General features: G+C 42.4%; 1 protein-coding gene across 5 annotated transcripts in view; it reads left to right on the forward strand.

Moving 5' to 3' along the window:
- Positions 1 to 19568, forward strand: part of PCED1B (PC-esterase domain containing 1B) — a 160480-nt gene that overhangs the window by 25992 nt on the left and 114920 nt on the right. For all 5 annotated transcript variants that reach the window (XM_047788050.1, XM_047788049.1, XM_047788052.1 and 2 more), the window contains exons 2-3: positions 11397 to 11475; positions 13610 to 13682. The gene's annotated coding sequence lies outside the window, so the exon portion shown is untranslated. The remainder of the gene's footprint in view (positions 1 to 11396; positions 11476 to 13609; positions 13683 to 19568) is intronic.

Below are 19568 nucleotides of genomic sequence, written 5' to 3' on the forward strand. Positions count from 1 at the left end.
TGAATTACATGGTCACTTTTGCCATAAATCTGTGATCCTGTATGTGTGGGTCTGTTCCATTGGACAGTTTTCTGTTCTGTGTTTTGAAGTATAGTTGATTTACAAGTATGTTGTATTCATTTCTAGTACACAGCAAAGGGATTCAGTTATACATGTGTATAGATATCCATAGATGTATATCTGTATTCTTTTTCATATTCTTTTCCATTATGGCTTATTATAGGGTATTGAATATAGTTCTCTTGCTAATAGTAGGACCCTGTTGTTGATGATTATCTGTTCTTGTACCAGTACCACACAGTTCTGATCATCAATAGCTTTATAATTATAGTTCCTGATAGCTCTTAATATAAATTCTTCATATTTGTTCTTCTCTAAGAGTGCCTTGGCTCTTCTTGGCCATTTACATTTCCATATGAATTTTAGAATTACTTTGTAAACTATACCACAGCTTGGATTTTGGTTGAGAGTATATAGAAGGATATACGAATTTGGAGAGAACTTATTATATTTACAATATGGACTCATCTAACCCATAACAACTCCATTTATTTGGCTCTCCCTTATTTTTTTCTCAATAATATTTTGTAATTTTTAGTTAGAGGTTCTGCACATCTTTAATTAGATTTAATTCTAAGTATTTGAGTGTTTGGATGTTATTATAAATGTTTTATTTTCCATTTGTGTATTGCCAGTATATACAAATATGACTCATGTCATAGCTCAGACTGCAATAACAAAACACCATAAACTGGGTGGCTTATAGACAACATAAATTTATATCTCACAGTCCGGGAAGCTGGGAAGGCCAAGATCAAGGACTGCTGGCAGATTTGGTGTCTGGTGAGGGCCATCTTCATACATAACAAGTGGCTTTTTGCTGTGTTCTCACATGGTGGAAGGGTTAGGGATCTCTCTGGAGACTCTTAGGTAAGAGCACTAAGCCTATTCATGGGGACCGAATCCAAAGTACCCACGTCTTTGGATTGCAAAATATGAGTTTTGGAGGGGACACAATTATTCAGGCTATAGCGACTAATTTTGGTATGTTGCCTTTATATCCAATGTCCTTCTTATATTCTCTTATTAATTCTAAACATTTGCCTATAGATTCTTTAACATTTTCCATATGCATAGTCATTGTCCAGAAGTGACAGTTTTATTTTTTCCTTTTCAATATCCATGATTTTTATTTCTTCTTTTGTCCTTAGCACTGGCTAGACCTCCAGTGACAGTGTGGAGTAGAAGTGGTTACAGGGGCCATTCTTGACTCAGTCCTAGTATTTGGAAGGTTTTGATATTCTACCAATGGGAATGATGATTGCTGTGGGTAATTTGTCACATTAAGAAAGTTCTGTTCTTAGCTGGCTGAAAGTTTTCATCACAGGTGAATGTTAAATTTATCCAATACTTTTTCTGCATTTAAGATGATAATGTGATTTTAATCCTTTTTGTGAATGTGGTAATTTGAGGTTATGATTTTTGAATCTTAAACCATACTTGCACACGCAGACTAAATTACACTCAGTTCACTATATTCCTGGATTTGATTTCCTAATATTTTTAAGAATTTTAAAATAATGTTTATGAGAAAGGTGAGTGTGCAGTTTTTTTGTTTGTTTGTTTTTGTTTTTTTGTCTTTTTGCTATTTCTTGGGCCGCTCCTATGGCACATGGAGGTTCCCAGGCTAGGGGTCGAATCAGAGCTGTAGCCACCGGCCTACACCACAGCCACAGCAACGCGGGATCCGAGCCGCGTCTGCAACCTACACCGCAGCCCACGGCAACGCCGGATCGTTAACCCACTGAGCAAGGGCAGGGACCGAACCCGCAACCTCATGGTTCCTAGTCAGATTCGTTAACCACTGCGCCACAACGGGAACTCCGAGTGTGCAGTTTTACAGAATGCTTGTCAGAATTTTTAAATCAAGTTTATGATGTTTTCATTTTTTAAGAAAAGTCTGGGAAGTTCTGCTTCTGGTTCTATCTTCTTGAAGAATTGTATAAATGTTATTTTTCCTTAACCTTTGGAGAATTCATTGATAAGCTCTCTGGGCCTAGGTTTTTCTTTGAGGAAAGGTTTTTAGATACTGGGTTCAAAATTTAACATACATACAGAAATAGTCGTATTTTCTATTTTTTCTTCTGTCAGCTTTGGTAAGTCGTGTTTTTCGATGAATCTCTTTATTTCATCCAGATTATCAAGTTTATCTGCATAAAATTGTTTTTAGAATACTTTTATCATGCAATCTATAGTGGTATTCTCCCTTTCATTGCTGTTTTTGCTAATTTGTGGTTTTTCTACTTTTTAAAAAAATCAATCTTGGTTTTTTTAATTTTGTTAATCTTTTCAAAGAACTAATTTTGGAGGTTTGTTGATTTTCTTTATGATATGTTGGCTTATTATCTCCTTGATTTCAGTTTTTAATCTCTGTCATTTATTTCCTTAGGTTTGACTGCTGCTCTTTTTCTAGTTTCTTGAGATAAACACTTAAATAGTTGATTTTTAGACTTCTTTTTTCTTCTGTGTGCTTTTAAGGCTATATGTTTCCTTTTAAGCATCATTTTAGTTTTATCCATAAGCTTCAAAATGTATTTTTTGGAGGGTAGTTCCCTTTGTGGCATAGTGGAAACGGAGCCCGACTAATAACCATGAGGATGCAGGTTCTATCCCTGGCCTCTCTCAGTGGGTCAGGGATCCAGCGTTGCTGTGAGCTGTGGTGTAGGTCACAGACATGGCTCAGATCCTGCATTGCCGTGGCTGTGGCATAGGCTGGCAGCTGTAGCTCCAATTGGACTCCTAGTCTGGGAACTTCCATATGCCGTGGATGCAGCCCTAAAAAGCAAAAAACAAACCAAAAAAAGAAATGTATTTTTTAATTATTCAGTTTAAAATATTTTCTACTTTTTATTTTTTCCCTTTATCCCATGGATTGTTTAGAGTGTATTATTTAATTTTTAAGCAGTTTTTTTTTTCTTTTTTCATGATAGACCTCTAGTTCAATTCCATGGTGGTTAGAGAAGATATTCTTAAATATTTCAACATTTTGAAATTGTTGGCACTTGCTTTCTAATACATTGATTTCAATGTTCCACATGTGCTTGAAATGAATATGAATTGGTCTTTAGCAGGAGCAATTTTACGTACGTAGCAATTAGATTTGTTAATTGTACTGTTAATATCTTCTGTATCCTTACTGATGATTTTTGGCTTATTCTACCAGCTATTGAGAAAGATATGTTAACTTCTTCCACTGTAATTGTCGATTTGAACATTTTTCTGTTTTACTCTGATCATTTTTGTTTGATTGCTTTTGAAGCAATGTTATCGGTTGTGTAGAGATTTAGGATTGTAGTGTCTTCCTATCAAATTGACCCATCTGCAATTATGAACTGTCTCTCTTTATCTCTAAAAATATTGCTTGTTTTAAGGTTCTCATTGCCTGATATTGATAGAGTTACACAAGCTTTTTTTGGTTATTTTTAGTGTTTGCATAGTATATTTGTCTTTCCTTTTGCATTAAGCATTTGTTTATTATTATGTTTAAAACATATACTTGTTTTTTTTACCTTGTCTGACAATCATAATCTTTTACTTAAAATTTAATTCACTTGCATTCAGTGTAATCGTTAACATATCAATTTCTAGATATCATCTTATTTTTCATTTTCTATTAGGCTCTTCCCTTTTATATTCTTTTTTCCCTTTTGTTTCATGTTCCTTTTCCCCTCTTTTTTGGCCTTTTTTAGGTTATTCAAAAATTTTTAATTATTTAATGTTTTATTCCAGGGACTTACAATTTATTCATTTCTTATTCTGATGGTAGTTATCCTAGACATTACAACATATATCCTTGATTTATTACAAAGTTATGCAAATTATTATTTTTACACTCCTCTGGTATTATTAGGCCCTTAAACCTTTTTTCTCTCTTTTTTTTTTAGACCCTTAAACCTTTTAAACTGTTTACCATTCCTGACTTTTGTGTTCTTCCTGTTTTGCATTTTAGTTCTACGTAGATTTTATTCTACAAAGATTTACAGTATGCATTTTGTACAGTCAATAGTAATTTATAAATATCCATATACTTACCCTTTTCACTGTTTTTCATTTCTTCCTGTATTTTTTTCACTTGTAACACAGCCGCTATGGATGTTAGGTTGGCTGGTTTAAATATATTTAAGATGAAATTTTGATGAAATAATCACCAAAAACAGATGGTAAATTGGCATAAGACAACTTCAGTATCGAGGTCAGGCAATAATATTGATTTTTCACTATAGCACTGAATTTACTCAGTCAAATTCCAACACTTACTGGGTGGCATTCTTCAGTTTTCAGAGAGCATTAATATTCAGCTCGCAGTTGATTCTGTTAATAAGTTGATGGACTAGCCAAAAAGACAAGTAGGGATCATGGGAGGAAAGAGAGTTGCCTGCATTTACCCACCTTGCATAGAACCCGAGTTCCCTGATGCCCAGTTCAGTCCTCTATGTGTATCAAATAACTCTTAGGTCGATAAAGATAAGCGTGACTCTGGAAAATGCATCCCTCAAAATACGCCGTTTAAAGACAGCTCTTTAAATGATTACCTTCTTCCCTCTTTTTGTAGTGCCTTACCTAGATCTTTAAAACTCAAAACACACATAAACACCAGCCTGTAGCAAACATAGTTAAGTTTCCTCACAATTGGAAACTCACATTAAAGCCCCACGGAAGTGGGGAAGGGAAAGTGAGGAGGGTTATATTAGATTTATTTTGGTCTTTTTGCTTAGTTTTTCTTTCCAGGCATTGGACTGAACTTCAGCGTTCAGAACCAGAAGTGAACATTATTTAGGTATCTATATTTGTTAATACTCTACTTTTAGAAATTTTTAGTTACAGTAGATTCCAGGAGTATTTAGGGAACTTCTAGCTGTATTCCGTGGAAAACCAACAAACATAGACCCCAAAGAGCCATGAATAAAATAAACTTGTGGAGTATATAAGGCTCTCCTACTCATCTAGCACAAGGCAGAGCAGGTGCTTATAAAGTTAACTAACTGAATGAATGAATGAAAAGTACTTCCATATCTAGCTCTGTCTCCTCCATTTATCCAAAGATTCTCTTGGCCCCATTCACAGTGATGGCAGTGCCACCACTGAAGCAGCATTTATTTTCTGTTCAATGTGTAGTAGAAAGAGAAAAGGGATGGAGAATCAGAAGCCCCATTTTTATCCATGCTGCAAACTCTTCTACTTGGATTTGTGCCATAGCAGACAGGATATTCTGCCCCTCTCCAAGAGAGTTTGCCCACCTCCACATTTTGAGAAAACATTTGGTTTGGAGACGTGGTTGACATCCTTTGGGACACTTGTGTCTCTGCCCCCTGCAAATCCTATCTCTGAGAATTCCTGCTGCTCATGGTCTCTGCCATAAAGGGCAGCAGAGTGGCCCTGCCCCTACCCCATGTCCACCTCACCTCGATATGAACAGACCAGGAGCAGACTCATGGAAAGCAACAGTCACTCTCTCAAGAATGTGAGCCAGGTCACAGAAACGACACTCAGTGATCGTGGACTTGCGCTCAGAACTCATGTCCAGGCAGGGCTGCACTTGGCACCAGTGCACGGCACAGTCAAATACAACCAAAGTTGCTTGAAAGCCAAATTTTAAATAATCAGAAGCAGCCCAGTCTTTAGAGGGAAGATATAGGTATGCTTAAAAAGTGAGGAGAAGAATCCAAAGAGAAAGAGTAAAGAGAGAGAAAGAATCAGAGAACAGAGACCCACTGAGATTCTAGTTCCCAGCTTAGGTGGCTATAAAGTCCAGCTGGACTTTGTTTCCTGGTTCTGGAGATTTGTAAGATTGTGGTTTTATCTTCACACTTAGCTCCTCTTTTTGTATTTTTTATTTATTTTACATTCACTGTTACTATACTTTATTTAATAAAGAAATACATTTGCCCTTGCAAAAATAGTAATTGCAAGTTTGCAAATAAACCCACAGACCTCAAAGTCATGATGCCAAATCTTTAACTTATATCCAACAAAAGCAAATCAGTTTACAAATGGTCCATAGCACCTCTTTTTAATTTGAGCTGATTCAAATGAGATTTGATTTCCAGCAACCAACCGTCTCTTGACAAATGGGTTTCCCTTCTCCCCAGGGCTTTGATGCAGCCCTTCTCCCTCCTGTGAGGAAAGACTGTGATATGAAAAACTCTCGCACTATCAAATTGACTTTTCCAGGAACCTTTTAGAAAAATACTGCAGGGAAAAGACAATGTTCAACACTAAGGAATAATGATTCATGATATTATTTTGAGCATCGTTTGGAATATATTTTAGGAATCTCCCCAGTGTACCTTCCATCATCTCAATAGTGGACCACTTACTCTGCCTAAAAGGGCTACTTATCATTACACATAAACCTTTCCCTGTCCTGCCGCACACACACACACAGACACACACACACACACACCCCTCTTACATCAAATTGTAAATGCCTGAAAATAGGAAAATGCCCCCACCGTCTTTGCACATTTAGCCATGTAGTACCGTGGCTAACATCTAGAGTGTTCATTTGGATGGATATGTGCCATATGTGTAAACTGAGTGAGTATTCGTTCTCCACCTCTCTTGAATGTTTTTAGAATGTTGGAACTAATATTCAAATATGACCTTTTCAGAAACTTTCCTTTTCCCTTTTGCTCCTCCTTCTGGACTTTCACATGTCCTTAGACTTCTGTGAGCTCTGCTGGAATGGTTTGCAGAGCATGAGAAAGACAGGAAAGCAGCATTAGCCTTTACTTAATCCCCAGGAAGAGAAGACTTAGAGGGTGGTCCCGTCATAGTCACTAGGTTGTGATTAAAGGAGCCAATATAGGCATTTGAAAGGCATTTGAAGGCTGACTTTCCGATGAGGACATACGGCTCATTTTCATCAATGCAGGTAAAAGTTCATCAGCCCAGTGGCCCCAAAGGAAGGCCTGCATTGTGTGTGCCCCAATACTTCCTTGGAAAGGGGGCCATTCTCACAGACTTGACCTAAGGCCAGTGAAAGGCTATTAATAAAAACTCCGGAATCCAGGACTCTTCATAAATACTCTTTTGGAAAAAATTATTTTCATGCAGAAAGGACCGCTTTTTCTGACAATCATTAACATTTTGTTTTCCTTCTCCATGTCGTGAAAGGCCAGAGCAACATTCAGAACACTCAAGAAGGTCATATAGGAGTTCCCATCGTGGCGCAGTGGTTACCAAATCAGACTAAAAACCATGAGGTTGCGGGTTCGATCGCTCACCTTGCTCAGTGGGTTAAGGATCCGGCGTTGCCATGAGCTGTGGTGTAGGTCGCAGACGTGGCTCGGGTCCTGTGTTGCTGTGGCTCTGGCATAGGCCGGCAGCTACAGCTCCAATTAGACCACTAGCCTGGGAACCTCCATATGCCGCAGGAGCGGCCCTAGAAATAGCAAAAAGACAAAAGAAAAAAAAAAGAAGAAGGTCATATAAAGAAATAAAATAAAAATATGTTTTGAGCATGGTTGGTTCTGTAGCATATTATGCGCTTGTCTTTTCCGGTACAATAGTATGATTTATTTTGTAAATATGCCAATTTTTGCAGGATGAGTCATTGTTAATGTGGAAACCAGCTGAATCATCCATCCATCAGTGAATATACTTGTTTTCCTTTTTTTCCCCTCTATTTGTTTATCATTATTCTAAAAAGATATTAGATGTTCTTTCATTCAGGGTTCTCCTCCCCTTCAGCTGTGTCATTTGGTTCACAAGTAATCTGGTAAAGCTAGCCTAAACTTTGTGTTGGTTCAGAATGCTATTCATAATATTGAATCAGAAGCCGGAGTCCCATACAATCCTTCAGGACCTCAAATCTGATGGCTCCTGTGCAAGAGGTAATTGGAGAGTCCAGAAAGATCTGATTCAAAAGGACATTTTTTCTGACCCCAAGAAAGGATAATCAGACTTTGGATTCTGATAGCAGATCCATAGGAATTTACTTTTAAAGTTATTTCATCATCTTGTTTCAATGAATCTAAAAAATCTAGTGTAGCCCACCTAGGATATTGAGTTCCTTTTCATATTTGTTAGACACATCTCTTATTTGTTCCAGATGTCTTCAAGGAAAAGAAATGTAGATAAGAAGAAATGAAAATATTACATGGAGTGAGACTATGATTTTAGGGGTGGGGGGAACAATAGCTCAGAAGTCAAGAGAACTGAACACTAGTCACTGAAGTATTACCAGTGAATTGAGTGATTCTCTCATTTACTTGGTTTTCTGGTGCCTCAGTTTCCCCTTCAGTAAAATGAGATTATTCCCCTGAAATCTCACGATAAGACTCATTGACCCTTTTCTTATCATTTATCTTTTGATGCAAACCTGTGACACTAAACCATCTCCATTATTGTATATTTAACAACTTACTGTGTTCAGTAACCATCATGCATTAAATGCAATGATTATTAGTAGCTGCCTTAATATTTCCCCTCCTAACTGTATCAGTGGAGAAAACGGAGTTAAAAAGAAGGTTAGGGTTTGTTATGCATTAGTTCTAAGAGAACGCAGAGAAATAATCTGTCATTACCAGTAGCTCTTATCTAAGACACTATGCTGCTGACTTTCAAGGAATTCCCAAGAAACTGAATTCCTCTTACCAAGGTATCTTTTTAATATATCTGTGTCATAGACTACCTGCTCATTGACACAAGTGGTCTATCAAAGTTTTATCTTTACATCATTAGCTTTTAAATACTAGAACTCATTTCAGTGCTGAGAAAAGCCTGATGAGCATGATTACACGTGGAGATTTTCAGGTAGAATATATCCGGGAACGTGCATCGAATACAGAGGTTTTGACTTGCTTTGCCATTTGTTGCTGTGTTTTCACATCATATCTTGTGATGATAGTATTACTAATCGGCGGAAAGATAGTAGTTTATTTTACTGCTTCCCTTCCCCCTCCTTCCAGGATGGCATTGGGAAAATTTCCAATCAAACGAGTGGTTGTGATGTCAGGAGGAGATTCTAGACGGCCTTTCAGGGATAAGACCTTGTCGTAGTAGGTTGAACCATAAAATCGCCATCGTTAGTCAGAAATGATGGACCACTGGTAGTTTCATATGGCTCAAATGACGGAGCTTTGAGTTTGTATTCCAGCCCTGCAAGCCACTTGCATGTCAGCTCAGGGCAGTTACTGAAGGTCCAAGCCTTGTCTTATGAAGTGGGAATAACACCTACTTTGTAGGGTTGATGCTAAGCTTAGTAATGACCTGTAGAAGCACTGGGTCCGGCAATAGTAAATGTTCAAGAGGCAGTTAATGTTGTCATCGATGTCAGTGCCTTAGGGAGTTTCTTCACTTGCCCTTTAGCCATTTCTGCATAGAGGGCGACAGTAACGGTTGCTATGCCAGAAAGAAATGGAAAATGTTTGTTAGGCAAGCATGACTTTGAAAGCCCCACTAGCTTTAAAAGGTCTTCCGTTCCTGCTCTGTATGCTCTGCTATGTCCTAGTAAGGTCACAGATAAAGTCTGACATACACTCCGTAGAGTATCCAAATAGAAAATGTACTGAAGCAAATCAAGAACACAGTTGGGAAAAAAGAAAAAGAAATCAAAGCACCGAGCAAACATTCTTAACTTTTGGCAGAGGAACGGGACTGCCTGAATCCCCATGGCTCTTTGAGTTATTAATAGCGACTCATTTTATCATATTTTGGGCAGTTATATATTTTTATATCATGCAGCGAGTGTAAGGCTTTCAAGGCTTGATGACCTTTTGAAAAATGTGTCACTCTGGACCAGAGCAGGGCAGAGGATGCCATTCTCTCATCTGTGGAGCACCCACCAGGCTGCACTCATTAAAGGCTGAGGACGAGCCGGGCACTGCGGCGCCGCCTGGAATGAAGCTCCCATCTGCTCTGCCAGAAGCCGCGATGAAGTCACCAGTTGCACACAACAGTAGTAATTCGCAGCTATTTATGACCGTTTTCACAGCGAAGGTCTAGATCAGGAGGCTGTGTTTACATGCCGGGCAGCAGAATGGTTCCAGGAATCATTCCCACAGTAACTTTTGGTCAAACTCATCAACCGAGTAGCAAAAAAACCAACCAGTTGGTCCTGAAGCTGAAATGACCAGGTCTCCAAGTTAGCCTCCACATGCCTGCTGCCCATCGAATCTGAGACTGAATGGACTCTGATAAAGGACACGTTCACACATTGAGGTCTGGGGAACTCACACCGACTTATCCATGAGTTATTGTAAACTTTAGGCTACTAATCCGACTAGGAACCATGAGGTTGCAGGTTCGATCCCTGGCCTCACTCAGTGAGTTAAGGATCCAGCAGTTGCCGTGAGCTGTGGTGGAGGTCGCAGATGTGGCTTGGACCCCGAGTTGCTGTGGCCGTGGCATAGGCTGGCAGCTGTAGCTCCGATTAGACCCCTAGCCTTGGAGGCAGAGGGCAGGGGCTAGCCTGGGAACCTCCATATGCCATGGATGCGGCCCTAAAAAGCAAAAAAAAACAAACAAAAAAACTTTAGGCTAACCAAAATAGCCTGTTTGTGGCCTATCAGACAGACATTGTCTGTCTGCTTTAATTATTACAGAAAAGGGCACATTGGCCAGAAGTAAAGAATATCCGTATTAAAAATAAAGATTAAATGCCCCTCTTCCTGAGATGCCAGTGCCGGTCCTCCTTTGATGGGAAGCCTCCCTTCCCAAGTGCCAAGGCCGTATTCACTCGCTGTGTATGTGCTGGTCTGTTCTTTTTGTTGTTGTTGAAACCTTGAAGAAATGTAACCCTGACTTATTTAATGTTCTTTGTTCTAACAAAATACGTAACTGTGCTGAAAAGCCTGCTTTTCCGGAGCAGTTTCCCAGAGTAATCTGGCAAGCAGGCTTCCGGGCTAGTCTTCAGTTAGTTTGGCTCAAATAAAACTCTTTTTTATTCTTATTATTGATCGTTTATTAGTTATTTTCATCGACAACTCCCACCCCCATGCGCAAAGCCTCCCCTCCCCGCCACTGCCCTGCAACCGTGCCCCTTCCAACTTAAAACCCTAAGACATCAGATGCATCAGGGAGCTTTGGAAAGTCCTGAAGAGCACCTGTAAACAAACTGTAATTTAGAAAATGCCTATTTTTAGCATATGTTTATTTTTCATTGTCATTGTTCCATTAGGTGACTTCAATTAGTGAGCCCGACAGCTCATTTGCATCAGGATCAGTAGAACACTTTCATTTGTCCATTTACACTGACTTGGGGTTTTAGTTAATTATCACTTCCTGACAGCCTGAAGGTCAGACTATTTCCTTTTGTTTCTCATGGCAGTTCATCCCTTCATTAAGGGTGATGGAGAATGAATAATTAAACTTATGCCATTTTCCCATTGCAGGTAATGAGAGGCCTTAAGATCCCAGAGGTACCGTATAGGAAGTCCAGAAAGTGTTGAGGTTTCTACTTCCTGCAAACATGTGAGTGTCTCTCCTTTGCTCTCCTGGTAAAGTAGGGTTAGGTCCTTCCCCCAAACGAAAACAAAATGCTAATGCAAACAGTTATTGGGCTCAGCCTGCGCACTTCCTGGCTGTGTGACTTGAGGAAAGCCAGCTCACCTTTTGGCCTGAAAGGTTTTCTCATGGTAAAATGGAGTGACTAATACCCAACTTGGAGAATCATTGTCAGCATCAAATGCACGAGTGGAAGGTATGAATAAGCACGTCTGCCACAGAGTGAGAGAGCTCAGTCATTGTCACCCTGGGCAAGTCATCTTCTGAGTGTTGTGGTTCTCAGGCCTCGGCCAAACAGCCTTTTGCAGAGACCTTGCTTGACCTGGGCCCAAAGTTCCCTTTGACCCACATGGGCAAGGATTAAGGGTAAATAGTGTTAAGCCCTGGTGGAAACAAAACAAAACAAAACAAAAGCAAACTCAGGTCTTAGGGAGTTCCACTATGTCCATCCTTTTCTGATTACCCTAAGAAGATTGTTTGGAGGGAGCAGGTGGTTGTGGAAAACACAAGGACCCAGCAGATGGGACCCAGAAGACCACACCTGGTGAGGGACGGTGCCTCTGGCTTCTCCATCTCACTGTAGGCTGGCTTACCTGGGCCCCCAGGTTTGTTCTGTTGAGACTAGTCAGGGGACCACCTGTACGCTTTCACTCCCGTCTCTCCTGACCATGTTCTAAGCAGCCCTTGGGATCTTACCGGCTGACTGTAAGTGGACTCAGCCCCGCTAAGGAATTTTTGGCCCCATGAAAGAATACTTCTTCAGTTTAATGTGGTCATTTATTTTGCTGTGCCAGGCAGTGGACTATACAAGGTAAGGGTGGTGCCCTTCAAGATGCAGAGTTCTGGGAGTTCCTATTGTGGCTCGGTGGTAACGAGCCCTGCTAGTATCCATAAGGACACAGGTTCTGTCCCTGGCTTTGCTCAGTGGGTTAAGGATCCGGCATTGCTGTGGCTGTGGTGTAGGCTGGCAGCTGCAGCTCCGATTCAACCCCTAGCCTGGGAACCTCCATATGCTTTGGGTGTGACTCTAAAAAACAAAACAAAACAAAACAAAACAAAAAAGAGTTCTGGGAGACCTTCCTAGAGGAAGGGGGTTCTTGGCTGGGTTTTGAGAGACTGATAGGATTCAAATGCCAGAAAAAAGGAGAGAAGATATTCCAATGAGCCAAGTGGGAAAGGTCTGGGATGTGCCCAGAACTGCGAATCTTCCCAGAGACTGGACTGCGGACTGTGTAAGGGATTCATGGTAGCTCAGCTGCTCAGATAGACATGAACCATTGAGCAAGGGTGCAAGGGTTGAGGCAAGGCCTTAGACTTTAACCTGCCGTCAGTATAGACATGGGAGGGTGGAAGCAGGTGCAGGTGCAATGGGTGGGGCTAGACTTGGTGGGAGGAGCCTGGGGCCTGAGGTAATAGAGACCTGGGAATGGAAAAGGAAAATAAGATGCTTGAAAATAAGCATGCATGAACATAAGACGCTGTGAAAATAAGATAAGGGGGTGGAAACATTACCCAGCACTGAATTTAAAAAAATGTCTGTGGTCAGTGCTTTACCCCAAATTGTCGTTCAGTAAATCCTGTTTGGATCTTGAGGAAAAAGGAAAAACATGTAGCTCCTTTAAAAAAAATCCTAGGGAGTTCCCTGGTAGCCTAGTGGGTTAAGGACCCAACATCGTCACTGCTGTGGTGCAGATTTGATCTCCAGCCTGGGAACTTCCACATGCCTTGGGTGCAGGCGAATAAATAAATAGGTAAATATTAAAAAGGTTCTAGTAGGAAGCAGCTTTAAAACTGCTTCTGGAAGAATAAAGGTCACAGGGGAAAGTGAGTGGAGCAGGAGTAATTGAAAGAGGGACAAAGTACTGGTGTCTTTTGAAAGAGCACACCGTAGTTGATGCTTAATGTGACAAGAACAATCTTGTCGCTGTTTCATTGCCTTGTCAGTATTGGAAAATACTTTCTATAGCTTCCCATAGAGAGTTGAAAAATAGCCTAACAATGATGCAGTTAGCCAAGTGTTATCATTTTTAATTGAAAAACTTATATGAAAGATAGAAAATTAAATCTGGAAGAGAACTTAGATCGTTTCATCCTTTTACAGAAGGGGAAACAGGACCAGAGAGGAACCCCTCACCGACAGCCACCAGCTGCGTATGCCAGGCCCGTTGCCCAAGGTAACTACTTTGACTCCTGGTCTGAGCTTTCTGCTTTGCCGAAAGCATCCCTAAAGACCATTTTATTGCCGAGGTAGCAAGTGGGTGCTTGCCATTTTCTCTTTCTAAAGTCAAGAAGCGTTTTATCAGATAAGCTCCTCACATTTCTCCTTCTTGCATAATTTTTTTTTCCTGTTTATGGAATTAAATCTTTAACTGCAAGGTCATCTTTGGGTTGAAGATACCTTCCCCCAGGGGTGGGTGAGTGGCACAGAGGGAAGGACAGTGTATGGGAAGCTGCTCCGTCCAATCCCCTCAGCTGGTGTTTGAGGTAAGGCAAGTTCCTGCAGCATCAGCAAAACGCTGGCTCTGAACCACCTGTACCCAAGCTGACTGTTGTCCTAGGCCCCTGAGAGGAGGCATGGCTTTCCTGCCAGGGAGAGGCAGGGCTCACTTGCCACCCCCTCCCCTCTGTGTGAGCCCTCCTCGCCGTTCTCTGAAAGGGGGCGGGAGCTAAGATGGTTCTAGTACCAATTCCATCATAGGGCAGGGTCTCCTGCACCATCAAGCCCTTCTCAGCCACCCTGGGGGTTCCTCTGATTGAACTCAGTTCCCACGCTGTCTACCTGGAGATGGTGTCAGATCCCACAGGTTGAGGGCTCAGACCTACAAGACCGCCTTCTCTCCTCCACCTCAGACGCCAACCACAGGTCCCACTTGTCACCTGGGCTCTGACACACGGGCTACAGATTGGGGGTTCCCACGACCCCTCTTTGGGTTGGGTTAATAAGCTACAGGGGCTCAAGGAACTCCGAGAAAATTTTACTTACGGATGACCAGTTTATTATGCAAGGATGTGACTCAGGAGCAGCCAGACGGAAGAGATGCTTAGGGCAAGCTGTGGGGAAAGAGCACAGACTTTTCAGGCCCCCTCCACGTGCCACTCTCCCCTGATCTCCACCCGGAAGGTATCCAAGCGCCCTACTTATTTTCAGATGAGTAGGCTTTCATATTATGGAGGCTTCCTCACCTAGCACAACGAACGCCACTTCCAGCCCCTCTCTGGAGGATGGGGCCCCAAATTCCAAGCTTCTCCTCATGGCTTGGTCTTTCTGGTGACCAGCCCTATCCAGGAGCCCACCCAGTGTTGCCTCATTAGAAACAGAAACGTTTCTAGTGCTCTTATCGCTTGAGAATTTACTAGGCTTTTAGGAGCCCTGTGTCAGGAACTGGGGGCAAAGACCAAATATATATTTCCTTCTTTCTTTCTTTTTTTCTTTTCTTTTTAGGGCCACACCCGAGGCATATGGAGGTTCCCAGGCTAAGGGTCTAATCGGAGTAGTCTACACCACAGCCACAGCAGCACGGGATCCGAACCATGTCTGTGACCTATACCACAGCTCACAGCAACGCCGGATCCTTAACCCACTGAGTGAGGCCAGGGATCAAACCTGCATCCTCATGGTTCCTCGTCAGATTCGTTTCCACAGCCTCCCAATGGGAACTCCTAAATGTGTATTTCTTATTATGAATCACAGTATCACAGTGCCCCTCCCCTGACCTCACCGAAATCTGTTTCCTCCAGCACCCACTAGCCTCAGTTCCTCATTCTTCATCTTACCTAGAAATTTAAAGAAAGAAAATCGCTTCCTCCTGTTAGAGCATCCTTCTTTTCTTTTTCCTCCAATCTTTTACGTGTCTCAGGCCCCACCTTCCATGCAAGTGACATGGCGTTTCCCCACAGAGGCATGAGCACTTCAGGGCTCGAAGCCTCCTCTGCGTGGCACCCTCTCCCCCAGACCTGCTTCTCTCTGCCTATTGGGAACCCACGCTGGGGAGCCCGTGCCCTCACCCCGCCTCAGGAATAGGAAATCCTGGTCACAGGCAGCTTCAAGCTTAATTCACAGAAACTCAGGGTTGTGTTTTATTAAAGTGTGCATGGGGCGAGAGGGTGTGTGATCAGAGTCTTTGAAAGGCCATAAGATTTAGCACCACCCAGTGAAGGTCCCAGGTAGTGTGTTTTCATGAGCCTGTTGCTCCATAAACACAGAGTGATGAGATTTAAATCTCGCTGGCTGGCCGGCTGGACGATATTGCCGTCGGAAAGCTGGGTCAAGCAGAAATAGGGTGATAGGTGTAGGTTTCTTAAGCCAAATTCTGTTCTTTACATAGTATGAATGTCAACGTTTTCTGTAAACTTCTAAATGTTCAGAATTAGCTAGAACTTTGAACCTTACCTTTTTTCTTTTATGACTGCCTCAACTTTTTGACGTTTTGCTCATCAGACCCTTATTCTTTGGTATTACCGCGTCTCTTCTTTCGCTTTCTTGTCAGGCCATGAATGCATCTTCTAATTCTAGGCATTCATCGCGCTTCCTCTGTCAGTGTTTCTCAGCTTATGATTCTCTTACTGACTTTGCAGTCATCCGGTGCTGCCTTCCACTGACTCTAGCAAAGGTTGAATTGATTCTGCAATCATTCACAGCATGTGTTGGATGCCAGCTGTGTGCCCGGATTGTTCTAGGTGCTGAGGAAATCATGGTGAATAAAAATACCCTGCTGTCCCTGTGGTCCCTGCCCTCATGGAGTTTACACTCCCATCGAGCCAAGCAATTATCAAATGATCAAATAATAAGCATATAATTAAAATAGCGTCAAATGGGATAAAGGAAAAAAAAATACAGGTAATGAGACCTAATTACTCATGGGCACGATTTTATCATTTGGGATTCTCTCCATGGAAATCTCTTTAAACTGTTTTTTTAAACAAACAAAATTGATGATGAAAATTAAAGTACGTGTGGAGTTCCCGCTGTGGCACAACGGGATTGGTGGCGTCTCTGCAGCATCAGGACACAGGTTCAATTCCTGGCCCAGCACAGTGGGTTAAAGGATCCAGCATTGCCACAGCTGCAGGGTAGGTCGAAACTGTGGCTTGGATCTGATCGCTGGGTCGAGAACTCCATATGCTGCGGAGTGTCCAAAAAAAAGGAAAAAAAATGCAAATCTTTTACTTATTCCATATACAGAACTATAATGGCTATGTTTGATTTTCTGCCCAGCCCTTCTTCCTCTTTCTTATGGTAACAAAGTCATTCTAGGACCCAGAGATGGTCACATGATCCCAAAGAGGCCTATTTAAATCCTTTTCCAGGACTTTCTAAGGGGAGCCATTAACAAGGTTTTCCCCTTGTTGGGGGTGGAGCGGAGGGGACATGAGTGAGGGCTGCCGTGGTCCTCTCCCCTCAAACGCTCCCCTAACACCTCTGCACTCAAGAGTGAAGCCCGCCTGCAGAGAGAGGCAGAGATTAGAGACAAAGAGAATCCCAAGAGGGGAGTCCTAGCGTCCGCCCAGGCTTGGTTCAGAAACAGTAGACTTTAAACTCCTGTTTCCAGCTTAAGTGACCCGGGAGTCCACTTCTACCGCTTGCATGATAGTGATGAGTCCACATTGATAGAGAAAGCAATCTTGTATTCACGTTATAAAAGCTTCTTAGAGTAGCTGGGCTGCCTGTCTTCCAGTGGATTCCCTGAAGTTCTGATGTTCTTCCTTAATCTCCTTGAAGCACATTTTCTGTACACAAAGTACCTTAAGTCCTGTGGGAAACCAGTGGAAGGAAGGGGATGGCATTGGTCTTGATAATCAAGTCTTCGTTGTTGATTCATATGCCTGAGGGATTCCCGAAGGTCACGTTCCAGGGGTCATAAGTCAAGGGGACCAGACTGCATCGTATGAAGAAGCAGGGGGTCTTGGTGGGTGGAGAGTCTTGCCCATTTCCTCGGAGCATCTCTTGCTTTCCTGGGGCAGGTCTGTGGCACAGGTTAGCATATCCTCTGCTCTAGGAGGAAGGAGGCCACTCTCTCTTCTTCCCAAAGGGATACAGGGGGAACTGATGGGTGGCAGCCCTCAGGGCCCCGATTTAACAAGATATATCGGGGCAAACTTGTTGAGGTTTTGACCATTTTCCAAAAAGCAGAGGGTGCAATGAATCAAAGTTAGAACACCAGGGAGGGCTGTGGCATGGCCTCTGGCATCAGTAGGGGCAGAGAGACCAGGTGCCAGCCAGTGGCAGCCATCGCAGCAGAGGCCTCTTCCTCCAGCAGAGGTGGCCGGGGAATAAGGCTTAGGCACTAGAGTCACCAGCCTGGGGTTAGCATCCCACACAGTGGCTGGATCCTCAGGGATTTGTGCAGATACTGTGTCCCCTAAAAGAGGAAACTGGGGAGTTCCCACTGTGGCACAACGAGGTAAGGATCCAGTGTTGCCACAGCTTGGCGTAGGTCACAGCTGTGGCTTAGATTCCATCCCTGGCCCAGGAACTTCCATATACTAGGGATGCGGCCAAAAAATAAAATAAAATAAATAAATAAAAGAGGAAATTGGCGGAAGAGTATGTTTTCATTCCTCAAAGCTCTTTTACATGCAGGCGACACTCCTGAACCAGAAAAATAGGGCATTTACTGCTAATTCCAAGCTAGGTGTCCTCACGAAAGACACTTACACTTTCTAAACCTTGGTTTTCTCGTATGTAAAGAGGAATGAAAATCGCAGTTACCTTATAGGATTGTGGGAGGACAAAATGAGAATATGACAGAATGAAGGGCAATGCCTGATACCAGCCAGCACTCAGGCAGTGGCGGGAGATGCACAGCCAACACCTGAGCTGGTGCCAAGGTTACCCAAGGTTACCACCTGGGAGGACAGCATTTGCAGGCTGGCAGGGTGATGAGGAATTGAAGACGGAGGGGTGGGTGAGCATGGCCTTCTCCAGTTGAGAACTCTGAGCTCTGGATGGGAGCAAGAGCCCCTGGGAGGAGGAGTAGCCCAAACACAGCTGAGTTTCTCAGGAGCTGGTTCATATGCTCTCAACAAGAGCCTGAGTGTTCAGGTCAAGAATCTGAGTGGAAGGCAAAATAACAGGGTGAATAAAGAACAAAAGGCCTTCCCCAGAGACTTCCTCTCCCAGGATCTTTTGTCCTCTGCACATTCCTGCTGGGAAGCAACATATTTTCCAAATGTGCATTGCATTGCCCTTTTCCCCACATCTTTGCCAGGCTTGGATGTTATCGATTTTTTTCCTTTTTTTTTTTTTTTAGTGCTAAACTCTCTTTATATGAAAGTTCCCAGGGTGGGGGTCGAATAGGAGCTGTGGCTGCTGGCCCACGCCACAGCCATAGCAACATGAGATCCGAACCGCATCTGAGACCTACACCACAGCTCACAGCAATGCTGAATCCTTAACCCGCTGAGCAAGACCAGGGATCAAACCTGAGTCCACATGGATACTAGCCGGGTTTGTTACTGCTGAGCCACAACGGAAACTCCTTGATTTTTCACTCTTTCCTAATCTGGTAAATCAAGCTATGGTTTAATTTCCATTTTCCTGACCTCTGGTGACACTGAGGTTCTTTTCACATATTTCTTGGCCCCTGTGTGTCCTCTTAGGTTTCCATTGCTTGACTTTTATGACTGAATGGAATCATCTTTAGAATCAGTCCTGTTATTTCGTTGCTGTTTTCTTCTCTTTAAACTTTGTGCCTCTGATTAGTCTATTTAATTTGAGAAGTGTATACTATTTCAAGGCACACACAGACTTTGTCTTCCTCTGGCAGATTTGTAATAATAGATAGAATTCATTCAGATTTTGGAGTCATCATCTTTCAGATATTGAAACGAAAATTAAAATCAACTTTCCAGTTGGCTTTTAATTGTGATTGTTCTAGGCTGAACAAAAAATCCCCGACTTGATAGCACTTTATGTGTTTGCACTTTTGAAGGAACAGAATTGGAGGCAGAGTACTGCGAAAAGAAGTTTCACGACCTTAAGGGTACTAGATTTGGGATTTTCAAAATTCCTATTTGCGTCAACCAGTTTCTACCAATTTCTGTGTTACGTTCAGCAAATC

The sequence above is a fragment of the Phacochoerus africanus genome, chromosome 7, assembly GCF_016906955.1.
Source record: "Phacochoerus africanus isolate WHEZ1 chromosome 7, ROS_Pafr_v1, whole genome shotgun sequence".
In the NCBI taxonomy this organism is placed as follows: Eukaryota; Metazoa; Chordata; class Mammalia; order Artiodactyla; family Suidae; genus Phacochoerus; species Phacochoerus africanus.